We start from the raw sequence: 22,740 nt of genomic DNA, 5'->3' as shown, positions 1-22,740 counted from the left end.
AGAGAAAGGGAGAGAGATGGGGAATAGAGAGAGAGAGATGGAAGACGAGAGAAAAAGAGAAAAGGGGAAGAGAGAAAGATGGGGAAGAGAGAAAGGGAGAGAACGGAGAGGGGGGAGAAGAGAGAGAGAGGGGGAAGGGGGGAAAGAAGAGAGTGAAAGAGCGGGAGGGGGGGAAAGAAAAGAGCGAGAAAGACTTATAGTGAGGGGTGTGTGTGGAAGGTAACCTGTGAAACGAGAAGGGTTGTGCTCTCCCACACATTTCTCAGCTTAAGCTCCGAGTGATAGAAAATCTCAGTGCAAATCCTTCTTGCAGATGGTGAGCAACAAGAAGTCGGGCTGCTTTGGAAACTGTTGAAAGATGTGCATCACTGGGGCAAGATTCACGGCCTATTAATAGTGGCTGGCGTCAGGTCGGGACTGGAAGGGTCTGGGTGATATCCAACAGCACAAATCACAGAGATTTTACAGCGCAGAAAGAGGGCGTTGAGCCACATTAGGAGCACTGAAATAGGAGGAGGCCATTCAGCCCCTCGAGTCTGTTCCGCCATTCTATAAGACCATGACCGATCTGTACCTCGACTCCAATTACCGGCCCTTGGCCCCGTATCCCTTCGGATCGAGTCTACAGCGAGTTCAATCCCACTGCTCTCTCCCCATCGTCCTCCGAACCTCTGCCTTTCATTCTCATTGGCTTCTCTTTCACTCCGGACACATAACTGAGGGGCCTCTCAACGGCAAAGCTGTGGCTGCAAGTGCAAACACACCCCACGAGGGAGGGCAGCAGGGGGCGCTCTTGTGCGGTGCTGGCTGAAAGGCATGCAGTTCCCAGGACTCGCTGTAAAGTGTAGTGACTATATTTGGTGGGTGAACGCAGCACACAGCAATGTCCAACCAACAGCCGTGTGGGGGGGAGTGAGGTGGGGGTGGGGGTGGTGGTGGGGGGAGAGAATTGTCGGCCAGGACACTGGGAGAAAATCCCTCCTCATTTGAATACAGTAGCGCCAAGGGATCTTTGACTCCCACCTGAACGGGCAGACAGGACCTCGGTTAAACATCTCACCCCGACAATGCCGCCCAAGTGCTGGGGCTGGAGCATCAGCCAAGACCGGGAGCCCAAAGTCCCGACGTGAGGCTTGAACCCCACAAGTGCCCGACCCAGGGAGGAGAGCTGCTGGACACTGAGCCGGGCCACACACTTGGAAGACACAGGTGCAGTCAGCGTGCCTACGCACCTCGGGAAACATTACCGTCGATTCCCACTGGGGCTCTGGCTCTGGATGGTGGAATTTCTTCTGTGATTTCACCAAATGAGCCATGGGACAAGCTCCATGTCATGTTCCATTGACGGAGCTGGCAAAATATTAACCCAAGCACCTAGCAACGGCCAATTATAGTCTCATAAGAGTGAGAGACAAGCACACAGTTCCCATATACTCAGACTGAGGCCATTATCTGCAAAATTGGGACTCAGATTTGATACTGACAAGAGCTGACTCGTAGCAGATAAACACTCCGCCAGAACACAATGGAGCTCATTCAATACAACCAATTTAGCAGTCACGTTGAACAGCTCAGGCGACTTTGCAAAGGGAGGAAAGGCATAATTTCATAAATACACACATCGGACAGAGAGTGTTGAGGGATCTTTACTCTGTCTCTAACCCTGACGAGTTTGGCCCAGAGAACACACAGTCTATCCACTTTGCAATGCATTGGGTGACGGGTTTTGAGACGTCTCAACGACATCAAACGTAAGGATTATTGTTATTATTACTATATCTCTAACCCATGGTGTTGTGGACCTGGGAGTGTGGACGGACAGTGTAGAGGGAGCTTTACTCTGTCTCGAATCCTGACCTGGGAGGGTTGGATGCTAATGCTGGGATTTGTTGGGAGTGTTCCATTTCGTAGCACTGATGTCCCTCCTCAACCATAACAACAGAGGGAAGAGTTGGCTGCAGATATTAACTGTGAATTAACTGACGCTGACATCAGCCAAGAAGCACCTAAGTACCAATCTGTGGTCTTCTCCTGACACAGTCTGCTCTCAATTAGAGAACTCTTTACGTGACACAACACGATCAAATAAACTTTTGGGCTGCAACATAAATAGAAGAGAGTCTTTAAAAGTGTTTGTGCTGCAATTTTTCCCAATAATAGCTGCAAAGCAACAATAGGCAGCATCTTATTCCCTAAGGCACCGTCTGTGATAGCCATCAATGCTACAATAGGAAAAAAAAGCATGAATAAGGAAGGGAGAAAGGGGGTTGGAAAGTAGGTTAATGCTTCATGTACGCATGTATGCAAAGAGACTCGTACATTTTTATTGCAGTTGTCTTTTACATCATGCTTCAGGGAGGGTGGGGTAATAGCTCTCTTGCACTTCTTAGAGACACAGATAATGTAACACGCATTATTTATGGCTGTTCCCTCAGGAATCGAGTCCAAGGAACTCATTTTTTTTTAAAAAAACATTCCCTTTTTTTTCCCCCGCCCGATTTTTCTTTTTGAAAAACAAAAGTTGCGGATTCAGACCCATTACAATAAAGCTGCCAACAGCAGGATTGTTCGGCCTGGAATACTCTGGCCTCTCGTTGTGGAAATCGCACAAGAGAGCAAGCCAACGAACGAACGAGCGAGCAAGCGAGCCAACAGATGGAAAATATGTTCAACACACAAAGAAAAAACAGCTGGCCCAGAGAGACAGGAGTATCCCCAGACCTGCCAATAGTTTTCAGCGTTGCACACAGACGGGAATCTAACCAGACTCATCCCCGATAAGATTAATTTTAATAAATCGACGGATAGATCAATTTCACCCACAAAATACACAGTCACTATATTCTCTAACTGCAGTGTCTTTTGCAGCGTATTCTGTAAAACTGTTTTGAGACGTCAAATATCGAATGCAACGGTTGTTATTATTAACGGAGTCAGACTCTTCCATGGTGTGACATTCGGCTGGGCAAAGCTGAACGACTCTCAACAGCAAGTTACGTGGTTTTAGCTGGTTAGACTCCAGCTGTTACCCCAACGCACACTCTGGGGTTCCCCCCCACCCAAGCCTTGGCTCTTGCCAACCTGCGCCTAATACTTTCTGGAATTAGGTAAGCAGGATGAGTCCCTCCAGGAAGCGAGAGAGTGAGAGGGGGGGCATTCTATTCCAACAATCTATCTCTGGGATTTCCATGTGTAGGTGGGATGCTCGGGATTCTCAGCTTGATTACTTTTAAGCATGGTGATGGGTTTCCGCATGTGTCAGACATCCGGCTGACCCCCCCAAAAAAGGTCTACTTCCCCGCCCCCCCCACCCACTCGTCCCTCACGGATAACCCCGTCCAATCAGACCAGGCTCACATAACAGGGAATAACAGGCACCTGAAACATCTAAACCGATAATGTCAGGTCTTCAGAGGGGAATGGGGCAAAAAGTAGTTCAGACCAAACTCAGGTCAACTGCTCATAGTCTAAGCCGACATTCCAGTGCAGTGCTGGGGGTTGGTGCTGCATCATTGGAGGCGCTGTGCTTCAGGTGAAACGTTACACTGAGCTGCCGTCTGTGCCTGCTCAGGTGGGCGTTAAAGGGTCCCGCGACGCAATGTAGAAAGACGAGGAAGAGGAACACGAGCTGTAGAGTTCCAAATAATCTGCACTCACCATATCCAGGCTTTGACTACGTTACCTCGCTTCCCAACTCTTCCCTCCGCAAGCTGCAGATTATTCAGAACTCCTCTCCCGCCCTCCCTCCTCCCTTGTCACATCTCCCTCCCGAAGAGAGGCCAGTGTAGTGATCAAAGGCGCACGCTCTCACACCACAAAAACAACAGAACTGAGCTTGAATTCCAATCCAGATTTGTATGGGGGGTGGGGGAACAAATCACTTTCAACTCTGAACTCCTGCCTGCCGTCACTTAACTTTTAACAGCTGTTTTAACTGAGTTCCATTCACAGCGAAGTCCCTTCAACCTTCTCCCACAAAACGCACAGTCAATTCATTTTACAGTGTATCCTGCGAAGCGCTTTGAGACGTCTCAGCAATGTGATGAGGCGTGTTATCGAAGGCAAGGGTTATTATTATTATTATTTAACACAGAAGAGAGAAACCCCTCCCGCTGCCCCGCCTAATCCAGAAATTGGGTTAATTCTGAATAGAAACGGTTTGAATTTCACTCGCTCATTTCTATTCGGTTCTGAAGGGTTATTGAAGGGTATCTCAGCAGACTGGGTGGTGTAGCAGGATAGATATGGACCTCTGAATCCAGCCCAGACTAATGAGCCCCAGCCCTCACCCCCTCTCTTGGCTGTCAATCACCCTGGGACACTACCCTGCTGGAGGGGCACTATATAAAGGTAAGTTGTTGTTGTTGTCGTCAAAGGTCCTTGTTGGCTGTGAGGAGTTTGGGGCCAGTCTAAGCCCAGTCCCGGTGGTTGTGGGGGCTCAAAGCACAAACCTGCCCCAAATTCAGCCCGAAATCTCGCTTTGAGAGACTGGTGTGCAGGACAGAGAATGTCAGACTGGTGCAGTAGGGGGCGCTCTTCTAGTACAGCAAAAAAAAATGACCCCCTCACCTCTGTTATTTTTCTCCCAGTGTCCTTGACGGAGGTGGGGATGGGAATGACAGGTAGGATCAGCTGTGATGTGGATACACAGCAAATATCAAGTTGCCATTTCACAGAGAGAAGCTACGATAGAGAGACACACACACGAACACACAGAGAGACCCAGCTCACTGATTTTAACCTATTTTCTCCTTAGTTTCAGGAATGTCTGGTACTGGGAATTCCATTTTGGCTGGATTTTTTGGGAAGCTCTCCATCATTCCGAGGCTGCTCTGGTGCCCAGATGGTGAGACAGATCCAGCCAGCCCAGAGAGAGAGAGAGAGAGAGCACAGCCTGCATGGGTACAAACACTTGTACGTAGATATGAATAATAACAATAATATTTTATATTATCATCACATCGAGACGTCTCAAAGCTCTTCATGGGTACACTGTAAAACGTAGTGACTGTGTATGTTTCGAGCAGATGCAACAGTCAATTTGCACACTGCCTTGGCCCCAGAAACAGCCTTGTGAAGTGAGCGAGCAATTTTATTCTATGGGATTGTTGGACGGGGCATCGAGTGAGAAAGAGAGAGAGAACCTCTTTGCAAATAGGATCTTTAATATCCACCTGAACAGGAGGAAGGGACCTCGGTTTAATGTCTCATCCAAAGAAGACACTTCTGACAACAAAGCACTCCCCAGCTCTGCACTGGAGCGTGAGCTTGGACTATATGGGTTCCAATGTGGGGCTTGAACCCACAACCTTATTACTGAAAACAGGTCAATCCAGACAAACCCCGAGACCTGAACAGTGGTAAATACAAGTCGGTCTCATCAGCCACAAACTAGTTCAAGCCGAGTTTCCCTCCCTGATCCCAAACAGCTGTTCTGTCAAGTGTCAATAATAATAATAATAATTAATAGCATGATAGCATCTCGAAGAGCTTCACAAGATTTCCTGTAAAGTGCAATGACTGGATTTGTAGGCGAACGTGACAGCCAATTTGCGCACAGCAACGTCCCACAAACAGCCAGCAAACACCTGCGTTTACGCAGAACCCTTCGCACAAGATGGCATCTGTACAGCGGACAGTGAGCAAGGGAGAAGGGGGAGAAGGGAGTGAGCGTAGAGGTGGGTTTTAAGGTGAGATAAAGAGAGGGAGGGAGGTGGTGAGATTGAGGCAGGGAGTCAGGGGCATACTAATGATGGGGTGGGGGAGGGGAGATTGTCGTCCAGGACACTGATTGTCCAGCGCCTTGGGACGTCCTCCTGACGTGAAAGGCGCGATACAAATGTTATTTTGTTGTTTGTTGTTGTTGTCTTTTCTAAAAAAGGGCTGTGGGATGTTTGAAGTCCACTGTGAACAAACACAAGACAGGACCTTGGTTTATCGTCCGATCTGAAGGAGGGCACCCCTGACAATGTCACACTCCCCCCTCTCCCTCGACCCCCACACCCCCCCCAAAAAAAGAAACCCTGGAGTACCCCTCATCCTTACTCCAGCAATTCCCGTCTCCTTTGAAGCAAGGAATGGGGGAAGGTTAGGAGGTGACGGATTGTGAGAACAGCTTACAGAAGCTTGAGCCGTTACCAGTGGCAACGCTGGTCCTTTAAATAACAGTACAGAACCGGAGACGTCAACCAATTCTGGGATAGAATTCTCGGGAATATTTAGAGACACTCGATATGACAGCTAATCCACCAACCTCGGGAAATTGTCTTCGGGAGAGAATATGGAGGCTGCCTCTGCCTCTGTGGGCAGTGGGGACAGAGGCAGTGACAGGCTCCGAGAGGGAATACTGATGAGCGAGGGCTTTGCCGACCGGCGTTTTACGGCTCGCGAGCCAGAATCGCCAACTGTGACTCAATCTTTTTACTTCCCCGCGTCCTGGGAACGTACACAATCGTCGAGGGTCCTGAATGGAGCCTTTGTCAGCGCGGATAAAGCGTTCGCAATAGTCCGCGACAGTGAAATGTAAAGGCAACCCCCACCTCTCCATCAACACCCCCTCTCCCCCCAGAATCCCTTAACCTGCCCCTCTCCCCCACCCACACACATCTCCGACCATCCTCGTCCCCAACCTTTCTATTCCTCACACCCCCCCATCTCTGACACACACAAAGAACCCACTCCCATTACCGACATGCCTCTTCCCCCCACATCCCCACAACCCCCACATCCCCACAACGCCCCCCCCTCCGCCTCTCAAAACTCAGCAATTCCTCCCTGGAATAACAGAAGCGAGCAGAATAGTTACCATCATTATTGGTGTGTTTATGTACATTGACTTTTGATCAGTATCATTGATCTTTCTTCAGGCTCCTCCACTTCCACCTCCATCCCACACACTCTCCTTGTTCCTCCTCGGGCTGAGATACAAACTCCTCGCACCGTCTCTGCCTCCTCCTCCCAGCCCATTTTTCCTCAGACACTGCTTGCCATCCTCCTATACTCTACAGGACCAGGACTCCTGACCTCCCTCTCTTCCCTCCCTCCGCAGGCTTTTAATCCAGCCGACCCTGATTTATCAGGTCCATTCCTCTAATCATTGACCTCGTTCACGACCTGCACCATGGGCCTTCTTTTAGGGTTGCCCCTCTCTCCTCCCATCCCAACAAGAAATGAACCGAAGTCCCTCTGTTACCCTTAAGACCCTCTTCCATCTTGAGAGACGAAGAGGGGAGAGGGAGAGAGAGAGAGGAGGGTAAAAAAAGGAAACTATTTCCTTCCTTTAAACATTGGCGTTCATTGGGAAGGAGTTGGGGGGGGGCGGGTGGTGGGGGGTGAGTTTGGATCGGGGGAGAGCTTTGTTCCTGAGCCAAGGTAATTACAGCGTCCAATTTCCTTAGAACAAGGTTAAAATTAATTACCTGTGGTGCTGTGGGATCTCATCTGAGTTCTGGAGGAAAGTTCGCCTTATCAGGGGTCGTGCCAGGCAGACTCCATTGAAACTGCGAAAGAGCCCCCTGGCCTCCTTGGTATTCCCGTTTGCTCTCAATTAAAGGCCGGCAGCTGTCCACTCCTTCAGCACCTCTGTAAATCCAGGAGTGTGAGTTGATGCCATATCAAATCTGTGTCAACCATGAGAAGAAATCTGCAACCCAGCTCATCCCAGTGTCAGCCTGGCTCTCCCCTCTGACGCAGGAGGTTGTGGGTTCAAGCCCCACGTCAGGATTTGAATTGATACAGTCTAGGCTGAGCTCCAGTGCAGTGCTGTGTTGTGTTGTTGGAGGCGCCGTCCTCCGGATGAGATGTTAAACCGAGGCCCTGTCTTGTCTGCCTGATCAGTACACGTTAAACGATCCCATGGTGCTATTTGACTACGTATACACAGTCGTTCCGCTTTACAGTTAAAAAAAACCTTATGGAACTTTTCGAAACATTTTGACGTGATGAGACGCTGTATCAAAAGCGAGGTTTCTTACAAATAAACATTTTACATAACGCCTTTCACATGAGGTTATGTATTCCGAGACACATAACCTCTGTGCTGTGTGAAGGGCGCTATATAAATGTAAGTTGGATGTCTGCAAAGTGCTGTACCTCTCATTTATTAATTAATTATCATTATTATTGTTAATTATATCCTGCCAGTTTATTCTTGTGGTCCAAATCAATGTCTAGGCAATTAGTGTAAACTCCGGACCCTGCCTGTCCCTCCAGATCGTGTTTCTATTCCGCTGTTTAAACCTCTCCTCGTAACTTGGACTCTGTATCCGGGAATCGTTCTCATTTCCTCACCCAACCCTCTCCTTCTGCAGACAGAGTGGCCAGAACTGCTGACATTTACTACTACGTGAACCGTCTCATCCGGGAATTCTTTACAAAGCTGGAAGAATAACAATAATAATCTGATTGCTGGCCAGGATAAGGAGCGAAACTCTACTTCTCGTTACCAAATCGCTCCGCGGGATCTTTAACATCCACCCGAACAGGCAGACGGAACCTCGGTTTAACCTTTCGTCCTCCGACAACGCAACTCAAAATCCCCGACGTGTTTCACCCACAAAATACGCAGTCACTCCGCTTTACAATATATCCCGTGAATCGCTTTGCGACGTCTCGACGATGTGATATACAGCGCCATATCAAATGTAAGGATTATTATTGTTGTGTGGGGGCTGGGACCCTCAACCTTTTTGACACACACACACACACACACAGGGGTGAGAGTGTGACCCTTTGAGCCAGGCTGACACCTCCTCAATAGGGTCTCAATGATTCATCGTCGAAGCAGCCAAGCCACCAGCCCTGGAGCCAGGCAAAGCTTTACCTGAGAACACTTCAATTTATAGTCCAGAGCCCTGGAGATGGAGACTCGTGCTTCATTAGATCAGTCAGTGAGACACTTGGGACTCGAAGTCAGGAATGTGAAAAATGTACAAAGTCAGAGAGAGTATTCCAAAGCCTTCTTACACATCACATGCTCACACACTGCGGAGGGGTAGGGGGGAACCCCACTGACAAAATGGGCTGCGTGTGTGTATGTGTCTGTGTCTATGTGTCTGTGTGTGTGGTGTCTGCATGTGTAGTGTCTGTGTGTCTCACACACTGACAAAATGGGCTATGTGTGACTGTGTGTGTCTGTGTGTGTGGTGGTGGGGGGAAGAGTTCTCTAAACACAGAAGTGGGCTGTGACAGGAGGGGGCACACACTGACGGGGGGTGGGGAGGGGGATGGGAAAGGGGGAAAGAGTGACTAACGACAAGGGGAACTTTCCAGTTCAGTGTTCAACTTGCATTCGACTTTGTATTCTAACCCCCCACCTCCCACCACACTGTGCGCTTCAGATTAAACCTTCCCATTGATTTCATTAACAGTACAGATCAGACTGGATCACTCGCTCAGATTTCCAATTGCAATTCATTCCCTCCCCGCTCCCACCCCAGATCCCCCCCCCCACCCCCGCACACACATTCTTAATCATTTCGCCGTTCAACAGCGGGATACAGCTGGAGCTTTGAACAATTTCTGGCTACATAATTAATTGTAAACCCTTGTACGTGATAGCGTCCCTTTCGCATCAGGAGCTCATTGGAAGCGAATGTGATTTGTGGGTGAACGTAGCAGCCGATTAGCGACGTTCCACAAACAGCCACGGAGTGAGAGAGGGAGGGGGGGAATGACCAGTTTTATCTGGGGGATTGTTGGCCAGGACATCAAGAGAGGGAGAGAAACTTCCTTCTCTTTTCCGATGGGATTTTTAACGTCCACCTGAACAGGCAGACGGGACTTCGATTTAACGTCTCAACCTAAAGCACAGCACCTCAGACAACGCGACCCCCCCCCCCCCCAGCGCTGTATTGGAGAGTGAGCTTAGACTACGCAAGCTCAACGTCCCAACGTGGAGGCTTGAACCCACAACCTTCAGCCTCAGTGGAGAGAGAGAGCTGTCGATCGAATACCCCAATATGGTAACGTAAAAAGACAAAGGCAAAACCGATGAAAGAAAGACATGAAGGAGTCTAGACGTGTGACTCATTAGTGAGAGTTGGTCACTGTGGATGGTTCTTGTTGACACCAAAATAAACACGTTCAAAAATTCCTGCAGAAGCCTCGTTTTACCGCAGGAGATTAAACCCCGAAGAGAGACCGAGGAAACTGGAGAATAATAATAATAATCCTTGCATTTGATATAGCACTTTATGGCAGTGAGACATCTCAAATCGCTTCACAGGATATACCATAAAGTGTAGTGACTTTGTATTTTTTGGGGTGGGGGGGGGGTGAAACGCAGCAGCTGAATGCACACAGCAGTGTCCCACAAAAGTCGTGGATTGAGCCACCAAATTATTATTATTGTTATTGTTTATAAATAAGTGATTTTGCCCACAAAATAGCCAATCGATCCACTTTACAGCACAGAATATCCTTAAGAAGCACTGTGAGACGTCTCGACGACTTGATAAGATGCTAATACCGTTATTCAATAACTGCGCAACAGAATTCACAGGGTGTGTGAGAAACCCGGACTCGCACACGCAGCCCTTGGGGAGTCCCAATGGGCAGCTTAATGGAGAGGTGCTAAATGCTCAAACAATCCCAAATCCTGGAGTGAATCAAGTGCAGCTTTTAAGAGACTGGAAACAGCGACAGCCTTTCGTTCCAAGATTTCCCACAAGCAATGAGAGCTGTGATCCTTACAGAAACCACTCTCTCTCTCTCAGCAGAACACACTTTTCCCAGATTATTAGCTATATATATATATTTTGGTCGCAGATGCTGAAGGGCAAATAAAATAAAAGGGGAAGCTTATTCGGATCACTGGCAAGAAATAAGAGAGGGGAAGAGAGAGCGAGAGAGAGAGAGAATAGAGAGAGGGAGAGAGACAGCAACAGACAGAGAGAAAGAGAAACAGACACAGAGAGAGAGAGAGAGAGAGGGAGGGAGACAGCAATACATAGAGAGAGAGAGACAGAGAGAGAGAGGGAGGGAGACAGCAATACATAGAGAGAGAGAGACAGAGAGAGAGAGGGAGGGAGACAGCAATACATAGAGAGAGAGAGAGAGAGACAGAGAGAGAGAGGGAGGAAGACAGCAATACATAGAGAGAGAGAGACACAGAGAGAGAGGGAGGGAGACAGCAATACATAGAGAGAGAGAGAGAGAGACAGAGAGAGAGAGGGAGGAAGACAGCAATACATAGAGAGAGACACAGAGAGAGAGGGAGGGAGACAGAGAGAAACACAGAGAGAGAGGGTAACAGAGAGAGAGACAGAGAGAGAAAAACACAGAGAGGGCAACAGAGAATGAGACAGAGATCAAACCCACTTTAGCGAATAGCGAATGCTGGGCGCGTTATAGACACTGCTGACCCCCAGGGTACACAAGGGGAGATGTATGTAATGTTCTCCTGACCTAACTCCAAGCCAAGTCACCCCCTCCCCTCCTGTACCTGCAAACATTTACCCCTCACACCTTCCTCCCCCCACACCAAACAGACCAACCAAACCAGAGTGTGCAAACACACCCCTCGTTTTCCCATCATCTCGACAGTTTGCGCCTTTCGTCGCATTCCCATATATATATATATATATACTGCGTAGTGCTGTTACACATATATTTATGTGTGTGTGTGGGTGTGTCCTCACTGGACTCCCATTTAAACCCTTTCACAGGCAACAAATCCCTCTAAACACACACTCACACTTACTCAAACATATACACATTCATTCACTCTCACAAACACACTCACACACTCACTCACACACACTCACTCACACACTCAAATCACTCACACACTCACTCAATCACTCACACTCACTCACAAACACACTCACACTCACACACACTCACTCACACACTCAAACAGTCACTCACACACTCAATCACACACACTCACTCACAAACACACTCACACTCACTCACAAACACACTCACACACACACTCAATCACTCACACTCACTCACTCACACACACACTCACACTCTATACCCCCCCCCCCCCCCCCCCCCCGGTTCATATCAATATTCTATTGTGAAGTGTTTTTTTAAATGAATGTATATCTATATACTATACACACAACACACGTATATATATATATACACACACACACATACACACACACACACACATACACACACACACATACACACACAGATGGACCAACACGTCGTGATTATAATGTCTAATAAGTCTTAAAGAAACAATGATTTGTTTTCAGATTATAGGGTGGAGGGATGTCACGACTTTTGGGTCACCCGTGAACATAAATGTGTATAAATATACGATGCATATACACACACGTTTATACACATACACACACGTTTATACACATACACACACGTTTATACACATACACACACGTTTATACACATACACACACTGTCTTTATACAGAAATCCGAGTCAGGAACTGACTAATTGTTCTGTAAAGCGCATTTTCAAACGAAATCTACAAATTGCACAGTTTCAATGGAATCTAATCGGATTTTTTTTGGCCACAACTGGTGTGTCGGTGTTGGACATTGGGAGGGGGGGGGGGGGGGGCTGTAATAAAAACATAACAGAATAAGGAGAAAGATAGAGAGAGAGATGGAGAGAGATGGAGAGAGAGAGAGATACTTCAGTCGGAATACAGTGGCTTTTTTAAAAAAGAATAAAAAAAATGAAATGCCATAGTTTTCAGAGCCCCCAAACCCCAGTGAATCTGCACAACTAACACCGCAATTTCAATAGCAAATAGCGAAAGGGGTTGAACGGGAGCGATTCGCTACGATTGTGGAAATCACCTCCACATAATAATCAATGCTCAATTATTGTATCAGAGACTCACAGTGAGAGAGAGAGACACAGACACACAGACAGACAGACAGACACACACACAGACATACAGAGACACACAGACAGACAGACACAGACAGACAGAGACACACACACAGAGACACAGACACACACAGACAGAGACACACACACACACACAGACAGAGACATAGACACACACAGGTAGAGAGAGAGACACAGACACACAGACAGACACACACACACATACACACACACAGACAGACAGAGACACAGACAGCCACACACACACACAGGTAGAGAGAGAGACACAGACACACAGACAGACAGAGACACACACACAGACAGACAGACAGACACACACACAGACAGACAGAGACACACACACACAGACAGACACAGACAGAGACACACATACACACAGGGAGAGAGAGACTCAGACACACAGACACACAGACATAGACACAGACAGACAGACACACACACACAGGTAGAGAGAGAGACACAGACAGACAGAGACACACACACACACAGACAGACAGACAGACGCACACAGACAGACAGACAGACAGACACACAGACAGACACACACACACACAGACAGAGACACAGACAGAGACACACATACACACAGGGAGAGAGAGACACAGACAGACAGACAGACAGACACAGACAGACACACAGACATAGACACACACACACACACAGGGAGAGACAGAGGGATAAAGAGGGAGGAAGAGACCAGAGAGATAGAGGGAGAGAGATACCCACAGACAGAGACAGAGAGGAGACAGTCACAGAGAGACAGAGGGAGAGGGAGAGAGAGAGAGAGAAAAAGAGAAAGGGAGAGACACAAATAGAAAGAGAGAGAGTTGCAAAGCTTTTGTTACCTTTTAAGCGTCCCCCGGACTGTGGCTGTGGGTGTGGAGTGTAGTGACTGTGGAGGAAGGACAGATCCGGTGTCTACTCTGTGCCGATGGACACAGAGAGAGAGAGAGAGAGAGAGCGGCAGAAAGCGCAGGAATGCGCGCGTTCACCATCTGCGGACTCCACACTCCCCACTCCGTCCCCTTCCCCTCACACACCTGTCCCCCCCCGGGGAGAGGCTCCGGGTGTGGGGGGTGTTGTCTCTCTGTGTGTTGTCTGTGTGTGTGTTGTCTGTCTGTGTGTGGTGGTGTCTGTCTGTGTGGTGGTGTCTGTGTGTGTCTGTGTGTGTTGTCTGTCTGTCTGTGTGGTGGTGTCTGTCTGTGTGTGTCTGTGTGGTGGTGTCTGTGTGGTGGTGTCTGTCTGTGTGTTGTCTGTGTGGTGGTGTCTGTCTGTGTGTTGTCTGTGTGGTGGTGTCTGTGTGTGTTGTCTGTCTGTCTGTGTGGTGGTGTCTGTCTGTGTGTGTCTGTGTGGTGGTGTCTGTGGTGGTGTCTGTGTGTGTCTGTGTGTGTGTGTGTGTTGTCTGTCTGTCTGTGGTGGTGTCTGTGTGTTGTCTGTGTGTGTGTCTGTGTGTTGTCTGTCTGTCTGTCTGTCTGTCTGTGTGTGTGTGTGTGTTGTCTGTGTGTGTGTGTGTGTGTTGTCTGTCTGTCTGTGGTGGTGTCTGTGTGTTGTCTGTCTGTCTGTCTGTCTGTCTGTCTGTGTGTGTGTGTGTGTTGTCTGTGTGTGTGTGTGTGTTGTCTGTGTGTGTGTGTGTGTTGTCTGTCTGTCTGTGTGGTGGTGTCTGTCTGTGTGTGTCTGTGTGGTGGTGTCTGTGTGGTGGTGTCTGTCTGTGTGTTGTCTGTGTGGTGGTGTCTGTGTGTGTCTGTGTGGTGGTGTCTGTGTGGTGGTGTCTGTGTGTGTCTGTGTGTGGTGTCTGTGTGGTGGTGTCTGTGTGTGTCTGTGTGTTGTCTGTCTGTGTGTGTGTGTGTGTTGGGGTTTGAGAGGTGTGTGTAGCGTTTGTCCAATTCCTATCGACAATGGCTGTGGTCCTTCTGGAGGTGATGTACCTGTGTCTCCGCTCTCAACACACAGGGACTCTCCCCTCTCCCTCCTTCCCCCTCTCTCTCTCTCTCTCTCTCCCTCACTCTCTCCTTCTCTCTCTCTCCCCTTCTCTGTGTCTCAGTCCCTCTCTCGGACCCTGTGAACCACTGTCACACTCCAGAGCCCTTTCCCACCTCATCCCCCACTGTATAATGCGATATCAGGAACACACACACAGTGCCTTCGCTCATCACAGTCACTCTCTTAACAGCAGCCGCTGGCAACCCACAAACCCCGACCTGGAGCCTTCTGCCTGGACCTGGACTGTCATAGATTATCCTCCCCCCCCCCCCCCACACCCCCCCCCATACACACACACATACACACACACACACACGTGTGATATACAGTGTATGTATAAAGCTGTTTTATTCCTTTAGTGTTTTGCTCCCTCCCTCTCTCTCTCTCTCTCTCTGCCCTCCTTCGAAGCACATTCCGACACCCTCCCTCCTCTTCGGCCGCGCACTCGGCCGCCCTCGCTTCAACAACGACAACAACTTGGATTTATATCGCGCCCTCCACGCCGGACGGCGTCTCAGAGTGCATTACAGTAACGGATCCCGGGGGCCGAGCCGGGGGGGGGTGGGGTGGCGGGGAGGGGAAGGAGCTGCGGGGGGAGGGGGAGAGGGGGTGAGTCAGGGGAAGGGGAGGAAGGTGACCAAAGGTGCGGTCGAAAAGAAAGGTCTTCAGCCGAGACCTGAAACTAGGAAAAGGGGGGGCGAGGGGAAGGGAGTGAGGAAGGGAGCTCCAGAGCCTCGGGGCGCAGTGGCTGAAGGCACGGCCGCCGAGGGGGGAGCGGAGGACTCGGGGGACGAGGAGGAGGCCAGACCCGGAGGAATGAAGGCAATGGGTACTGTTTTGAGGAGAGAGGAGGTCAGAGAGGTCGGGGGGTGCAGAGGAGTGCAGGGACTTGAATACGAGGTGAGGATCTTGAAGTGGATCCTCTCTGGGACAGGAGTCAGTGCAGTCTGGACAGGACTGGGGGGATCGGGGAGAGGGGTTTGAGGGAGGGGGGAGGGCCAGGACTGGGGGGATCGGGGAGAGGGGTTTGAGGGAGGGGGGAGGGCCAGGACTGGGGGGATCGGGAAGAGGGGTTTGGGGGAGGGGGGGGAGGGCCAGGACTGGGGGGATCGGGGAGAGGGGTTTGGGGGTGTGACGGAGGGCCAGGACTGGGGGGATCAGGGAGAGGGGTTTGGGGGTGTGGGGAGGGCCAGGACTGGGGGGATCAGGGAGAGGGGTTTGGGGGTGTGGGGGAGGGCCAGGACTGGGGGGATCAGGGAGAGGGGTTTGGGGGTGTGGGGGAGGACCAGGACTGGGGGGATCGGGGAGAGGGGTTTAGCTCGGGTGAGAATGCGGTGGCAGAGTTTTGTATGACTTGAATTTTATGGATGGTAGTGGAGGGGAGGCCGGCGAGGAGGGTGTTAGAGTAGTCCAGCTTCCTACCCCTGCCCTCCGCGCCCTGCGTGAGCTGTGCTGACCAACCGAGATCGGTTACAGTCAGATCAATGGCCCCCTCCCATCCCCGCACCCACCCACCCCCCCCCCCCCCCGGAACATTGTCTGCTAAACTTCACCAACCCGTCCGCTCCCTCCGCCATTGCAGGCACTGCAGCGTTCCCACCCACCCCACCAACCCCCAACCTCGCGCCCTCTGGAACTCCAGCCCGGAGCCCCAATGCCTCACCCCACCCACCCCAACCCTTCTTCCCCCCCCCCCCACTTGCCTCCCTCAAGCCTTTCTGCACGTGTCAGACCCCCGGACGCCCAAAACTAAACAGAGGAACTTCCAACGGTTTTCTGCGATAGAGTCATGGCCTTCGCCCACCACTCCTTCTGACTCCAACGCTGCCGCGTTTCGCCCACAAAATACAGAGTCGATTCGCTTTACAGTGTATCCTGTGAAGGGCTTTGAGACGTCTCAAAGACGTGATGAGGCGCTGTGTCAAATGTGAGGATTAATAATATTATCATTGCTGTTTTTGGCCAGGCGCACTTGGCACTGTGATCTTGAGCCGCTCGCTTTGTCAGGAGATCTCAGCACAGCGTTTCATAAATGGCAATAACCTATTGCTTACAGCAGAGGTGAATGTTTTCACAGTGTGGTTCTGGCGAGACTCAGGTTGCTGAGGCGTTTAACATCCATTTGCTGAAGAAGGCTTATGGATCTGTTTGCATGAGTGGTGCATTATGCAGCAGTGGCCTCCCCCGCGCGCGCTCTGCCCGGGAATCGAACCCGGGTCCTCTCGCTGGCTAACGCATGAACCACTGAGCTACAGGACTCCACGTTAATGCTGGAAATGAATGATTCTCTCATTACACCCAGTGTCAGTGCCCAGCTCTACCACATCAGGTAGACATCACCAGTCAGTGTCCTTCTGCACAGCCCCAACGAGGCACATGGACTCCAACTTCCGAAGTGCGCTCCCTACTGCACAGGTGTAATATTTTGTAATAGTTGTTGTTGTTTGTGTCAGACCGGTGCAGTCAGTGGCACTCTCGCCTCTGGATTGAGAGTCCAGGCTGACATTCCAGTGCAGTCCTGGGGGAGGGGGGTGGGTGGGGGGGTTGGGGGCTGCATAATAATCCTTGCATTTGATATAATGCCTTATCATGTCTTGAAGACATCCAGGCCTGGCCCAGGTGACCAGATCGAATAAAATTCAATGTGGCCCAGATTTGTGTGTAAAAAAATCTTAAATTCAGGCTCAATTTGGAAGCTGGTCGCTAAAATAATGGGTCTTTCGCCCCACGGCTGACTGTGGGGCCTCGCTGTAACCAAACAAGATAAGGTTACAGGCGAAAACCAGGGGGGATTTTGCAGCTTTAAGTGCTCTCGAACTTTGATGAAGATATCATCTTGCGAAGTCCTGTAGCTCAGCGGTTAGACCATTCGCCTCGCAAGCGAGAGGACCCGGGTGTCAACAGTTGTCAACAATTACACAGTCACTACACTGTGCAATGAATCCTGCGAAGCCCTTTGAGACCTTTCTCCAATGAGACAAGACGCTGTGTCAAATGTGAGGATCATTATTACTTTTGCAAGAACTGTGGAAAATTGGCTTCCGAATTAAGACTGGATTGAGGAATTTTTTTTCATAATCCTGCAAGATCTGAAAATTAAAGTCAAGATAATGTTACAGGCGAAAACCAGGGGGAAGTTTGCAGCTTTAAGTGCTCTCGCAATTTGATGAAGATATCATCTTGTGAAATCCTGTAGCTCAGCGGTTAGACCATTCTCCTCGCAAGCGAGAGGACCCGGGTTCGATTCCCGGGCAGGGCGAAACCTTACGCAAGTTTCCTTACTCCACACGACTCTGTCTGCCTCGCAGAAATCCAGTTGTTAGACGATTGGCAGATTGCTTTACCGGGGATAATAGTCTGTTTAAAAAAAATTTGATCACTGAATCACTGCGCAATTGGCTGCCGCGTTTCACCCACAAAACAAACAGTCAATTCACTTTACAGTCTATCCTGTGAAACGCTTTGAGGAGTCTCGAAGACATGATAAGGCGCTGTATTAAATGCACGGATTATTATTATTATTATTTCAGATTGGATCGCAGCACGTTTTCTCTTCAAAAAATCTGTTAAGAAATGCCAACATTCAGACCCGAAACCGCCGCGGGAGGGTAGAAATTCCTTTCAAGGCTGTGGTGAAGGAGCCGCTACAAATGGATCACCAGAAGCCGTTGCGAGTTACTTCGAACGGAATTTCTACCCGAAGGATTCACGCAACAAAGCGTTGGGACCGTAACCGATGAGTTAACGTCGCGCTGCACAGCAATGGCAGGTAAGAGTGTTTGCTTTATTAACACATCTGGAAGTTATGCCTTCGCCTGTGGGAATCACATCGATGGCATGAAAAGAACAAAAACGACGGCAATTTTATTAAACTGTGTCAACCCGCTCTCAGATATATGTCAAGCCCTTCGCATTTTTGAATAGGAAATGTGCTGTGATTCCCACGACTGAGGTTTTGGTGGGCTGCGGTGTGAGAGAGTGGCGGAGCCGGGAGAAGTTGCGGAGGTTGGGGAAGGCAGAGCGGGTCATGGCACAGATGTAGGGTAGAAAGGATAGTTGAGGGTCAAACAAGATTAATAATAAAAATAATAATGATGAATCTTGCTTTTAATGTCGGTCTGGCTCAGTCGGTAGCGCTCTCGCCAAGGATGTGGGTTCAAGCCCACACATCGGGACTTGCAAGCCATACGGTCAAGGCTGCCGACAATCCCCCAATTAAAATCGGTCACTCACTCCGTGGCTGTTTGTGGGATATTGCTGTGCACAAAATGGCAGCCGCGTTCACTTACAAATACACAGTGGCTGCTCTTTATCGTGCAACCTGTGCTCGATCCTGACAATTCGTTGCCAATCACGTCACCTTGAAGCCCAGCTCAGAGCATCCTCCGCGCCCCTCCTGTAGACGAGACCTCGAGCGAAGAGACACTGAAGTAAGAAGTAAGACAAATTGCTTTCACGCAAATCGTTGCCACTCTGTGCAACTAACGCCTCTCCCCACATCTCCTTACAGCGTGGGAATGCTCAGCTACCTTACCGCAGTCCGCCAGGGAGAACAGAAACGGTCACAGTGCTTAAACCTGGAATTTGGGCTTTTCCTACAATCTCTCCGCTCCGATAAAGCTACATTTGAAACGCTGGTATGAGCTGAAACATCTGAACTCGCTCTGTCCCCCTCCGGCAAGATCACGAATAATAATCCAGCACATTAATGTGTCTCAAAAAGTAACCAGGGAGAGATGGGCCAAGACAACCGTAACTAACTCGCAGTGAAACCCATCCTCGTACAATATCCTCCGTGACGGAGGTAAGCAGAGCCTCCTCGGGGCTGAGCGATGTGTAATGCCGTGGAATGTCGGGTTCCAGTCGACCCTCTGTGGTGGTCTCGACGGTGGTCTTCCCGAGGCAGGCTGAACTCACTCCGACAGGCTGTTCCAGTTTGAAGCGCTCCGGGATGCTACCCCGCATGAAAAGGGGCCGTATAAATGCACGTTGTTGTTGTTGTTCCTGGGCACCGTTGATGACTGACCAGGCAACTGCTGATTGTTAGGGCTTGGCAGGCACTGGGTGGTGGTGGTAGTGGGGGGGGGGGGGGGGGGGGAAGGGGGTTCAGTCCCATTCGGCTCCTGTGAACCCTGCAAGTCGAAGCCCCTATGGGTAAATTCCCAGCTGAACAGACAGTGATATCAGTTGGAATGCTATGTGGATCGAGCTGGTTAGACTCCAGCCGTCAGTTATCCCAACACACCTCTGGGGCCCCAAAAACCTTATGCTTTCCAATGATAAGATAAGCCTGTTTGTGTGTCAGCCTGGCTCAGTTGGTAGCTCTCTCGCCTCTGAGTCAGTAGGTTGTGGGTTTGAATCTCACGTTGGGACTTGAACTCACATAGTTAGCTGACAACACAGCTGCATTACCCTTCGGTTGAGAATTAAACCGAGGTTCCCGTTCAGGTGGATGTTAAAGCTATTTGAAAAGAGTAGGGAGGTTATTTTTTTTACTGGTGTCCTGGCCAAAAATCCCCCAAATAAATCTGGTCTCAGGTAAACAAAAGGCAAAATACCGCAGGTGCTGGAAACCTGAAATAAAAGCAGAAGTCGCCGGGAACACTCAGCAGGTCAGGCAGCGTCCAGGGAGCATCTGACGAAAGGTCATCCACCTGAAACTTTAACTCGCTTTCCTCTCTCCGTAGATGCTGCCTGACCTGCTGAGCGTTCCCAGCCACTTCTGTTTTTGGTCTCAGATAAAGGCTGTTTGTGGTACGTTGCTGCCCACAAATTGGTTGTTGCATTTGTTTACTAAAATACGCAGTTGCTACAGATTAAACAAATGTTATGGGCACGATATCGAATGCCAAGGTTTATTATTAATAACCGTACTGGTCACAGAACCTATTAACAGTCACATTGGAATTTCAGATCAATAAGTGGGCAGAGTTAGTGAAAAAAAACAATCACTACACGTGACAGTAATTACTGTGAAGCGCTTTGGGGCATTTTAATGATCGCAGTGCTTCCTGTCTAAGTATGGATTGCAGTGGAGGAACCTTGATATGGTCTTATGCCTTGGACTACATTAGCCAATGTTCGGAGCAGACATAATGAGGCCCTCAACATTACATTACACAGAATTATATAGAAGGTTACTGCGCAGTAGCAGGCCATTTGGCCTAACTGGTCCATGACTGTGTTTCCTCTCCACACCAGCCCCGTCCCAACCCCTCGTATGCCCCTCTCCTCTTCCCCTCTACTCCCTTCTGCCTCATGTATTCAAGTTTCCTCTTAAAAGACCCTCCTCTTCGACCGTATCTTCGGTTTTCGCTGGTTAGACTCCAGAAGTCACCCTCAACTCACACTCTGGGGTGCCCAAGCCTTGACTCTTGTGCTCCGTGCCTAATACTCTCCAGAATTAGGTAAGCAAGGTGCATCCCTCCAGGGAGAGAGAGAGACATTCCTTTCCAACAATCTGTCTCTGGGATTGCCATGTTTAGGTGGGATGCGAGGAATTGTCAGCTTGGCTTGGAGAAATAGTAACAATACTAATAGTAATAATAGGAATAAGAGTAATAATAGTTTTTAACAGTAATAAGTCATGCAGCGCCTTATCACGTCTTCGAGACGTCTCAAAGCGCTTCACAGAATATACTGTGTTAAGTGTGGTGATGGGTTTCCACGTGTATCAGACACCAGGCCTGCGTGCTGCGGTTTGTAATTTCAGTGAGACTCGGGCTGAATTGGGCTCCGTGATCACAACCCGCAGCCACACAGGCTTCGCTGCTCACTTTAAACACAGCTGTTCACATCTGTTCACCTCCAGGTTCAGCAGCTGCCTGCATTCCTCCACAGAGCCTCTCGCAGTGCTTTACACGGTAACAATTAAGCAGCAGCACCTCAGCCCAACAGTGGCAAATGCAGAGCAGAGAGAGAGAGAGAGAGACAAAGAGAGAGAGAGAGCGCGAGACAGAGGCAGACAGACAGAGAGAGAGAGAGAGACAGGAGAGAGTCAGAGAGAAGACAGAGACATAGACACAGAGAGAGATAGAATCAAAGAGACAGAGGCAGCGACAGAGAGAGACACAGACAGAGCGATACGCAGATAGACCGTCAGACAGAGACGCACAGAGATATAGAGTCAGAAAGACACAGGCAGACAGAGACAGGGACGGAGAGAGTGACGCTGAGAGTGACAGAGAATTGGAATGAGAGAGAGACAACGACAGAGAGAGACAGACAGAGAGTGACAGAGAAAGAGAGGAACACAGAAAGAGAGAAAGAGTGAGACACAGGGCTACGTAAGATTCGCTGTAAAGTGTATTTTGTAGGTGAACGTGGCAGCAACATCCCCCGAACAGTTTTATTTGAGGGATTGTTGGCCAGGAGACACCGGGAGAGAGAAACTGCCTTTCTCTTTTTGAATAGCAACTCCGTGGGATCTTTAACATCCACCTGAACAGGCGTCAACGGGTCCTCGGTTTAGCGTCTCATCCAAAGGACCACAACGCAACACCTCCCACCTCTCGCCCTGCGTCAGAAGATTGTGGGTTCAAACCCCCAAGGGGTGTTCGAACCCACAACCTTCTGACTCAGGGCGAGAGCGCTAACGATTTGAATCAAGCTGAGATCTGAAGAGGGAACAACGGAAAGCACATTGAGGTCCAGACACAGGAAGCCTGCAGCGCTCAGTCTAGCCCCAGCTGTCTGGCCGGAGCGAGGTTCCCAGTCTCGCCGGTCAGGGGCAGGTGAAGGACACAGGTGCGGCGGGAGGTGTAGCAAATCCCTCTCTCTCCCTCCCTTCATTCCGCCAGCCTGAGTCTTACCACCTGCCCTTGTCCTCATCAAGGCAGCTGTCCAGTGTGGCCTCAATCCACCTAGTCCGAGCCAACCCACTCACCCCCTCCCCCTCTCATCTCCTCACCCCCACCACCAGCTTCA

General features: G+C 49.8%; 1 protein-coding gene across 1 annotated transcript in view; it reads right to left on the bottom strand.

Moving 5' to 3' along the window:
- sema6bb (sema domain, transmembrane domain (TM), and cytoplasmic domain, (semaphorin) 6Bb) overlaps nt 1-13,880 on the bottom strand; it is a 115,264-nt gene extending 101,384 nt beyond the window's left edge. Inside the window, exon 1 of the mRNA XM_042342838.1 lies at nt 13,680-13,880. The gene's annotated coding sequence lies outside the window, so the exon portion shown is untranslated. The remainder of the gene's footprint in view (nt 1-13,679) is intronic.
- Between the last annotated feature and the right edge of the window lie 8,860 nt (nt 13,881-22,740).

The sequence above is a fragment of the Callorhinchus milii genome, unplaced genomic scaffold, assembly GCF_018977255.1.
Source record: "Callorhinchus milii isolate IMCB2004 unplaced genomic scaffold, IMCB_Cmil_1.0 Scaffold21, whole genome shotgun sequence".
In the NCBI taxonomy this organism is placed as follows: Eukaryota; Metazoa; Chordata; class Chondrichthyes; order Chimaeriformes; family Callorhinchidae; genus Callorhinchus; species Callorhinchus milii.
The sequence above is the reverse complement of the archived record's forward strand: the minus strand, read 5'-3'. Positions and strand labels throughout refer to the sequence as shown.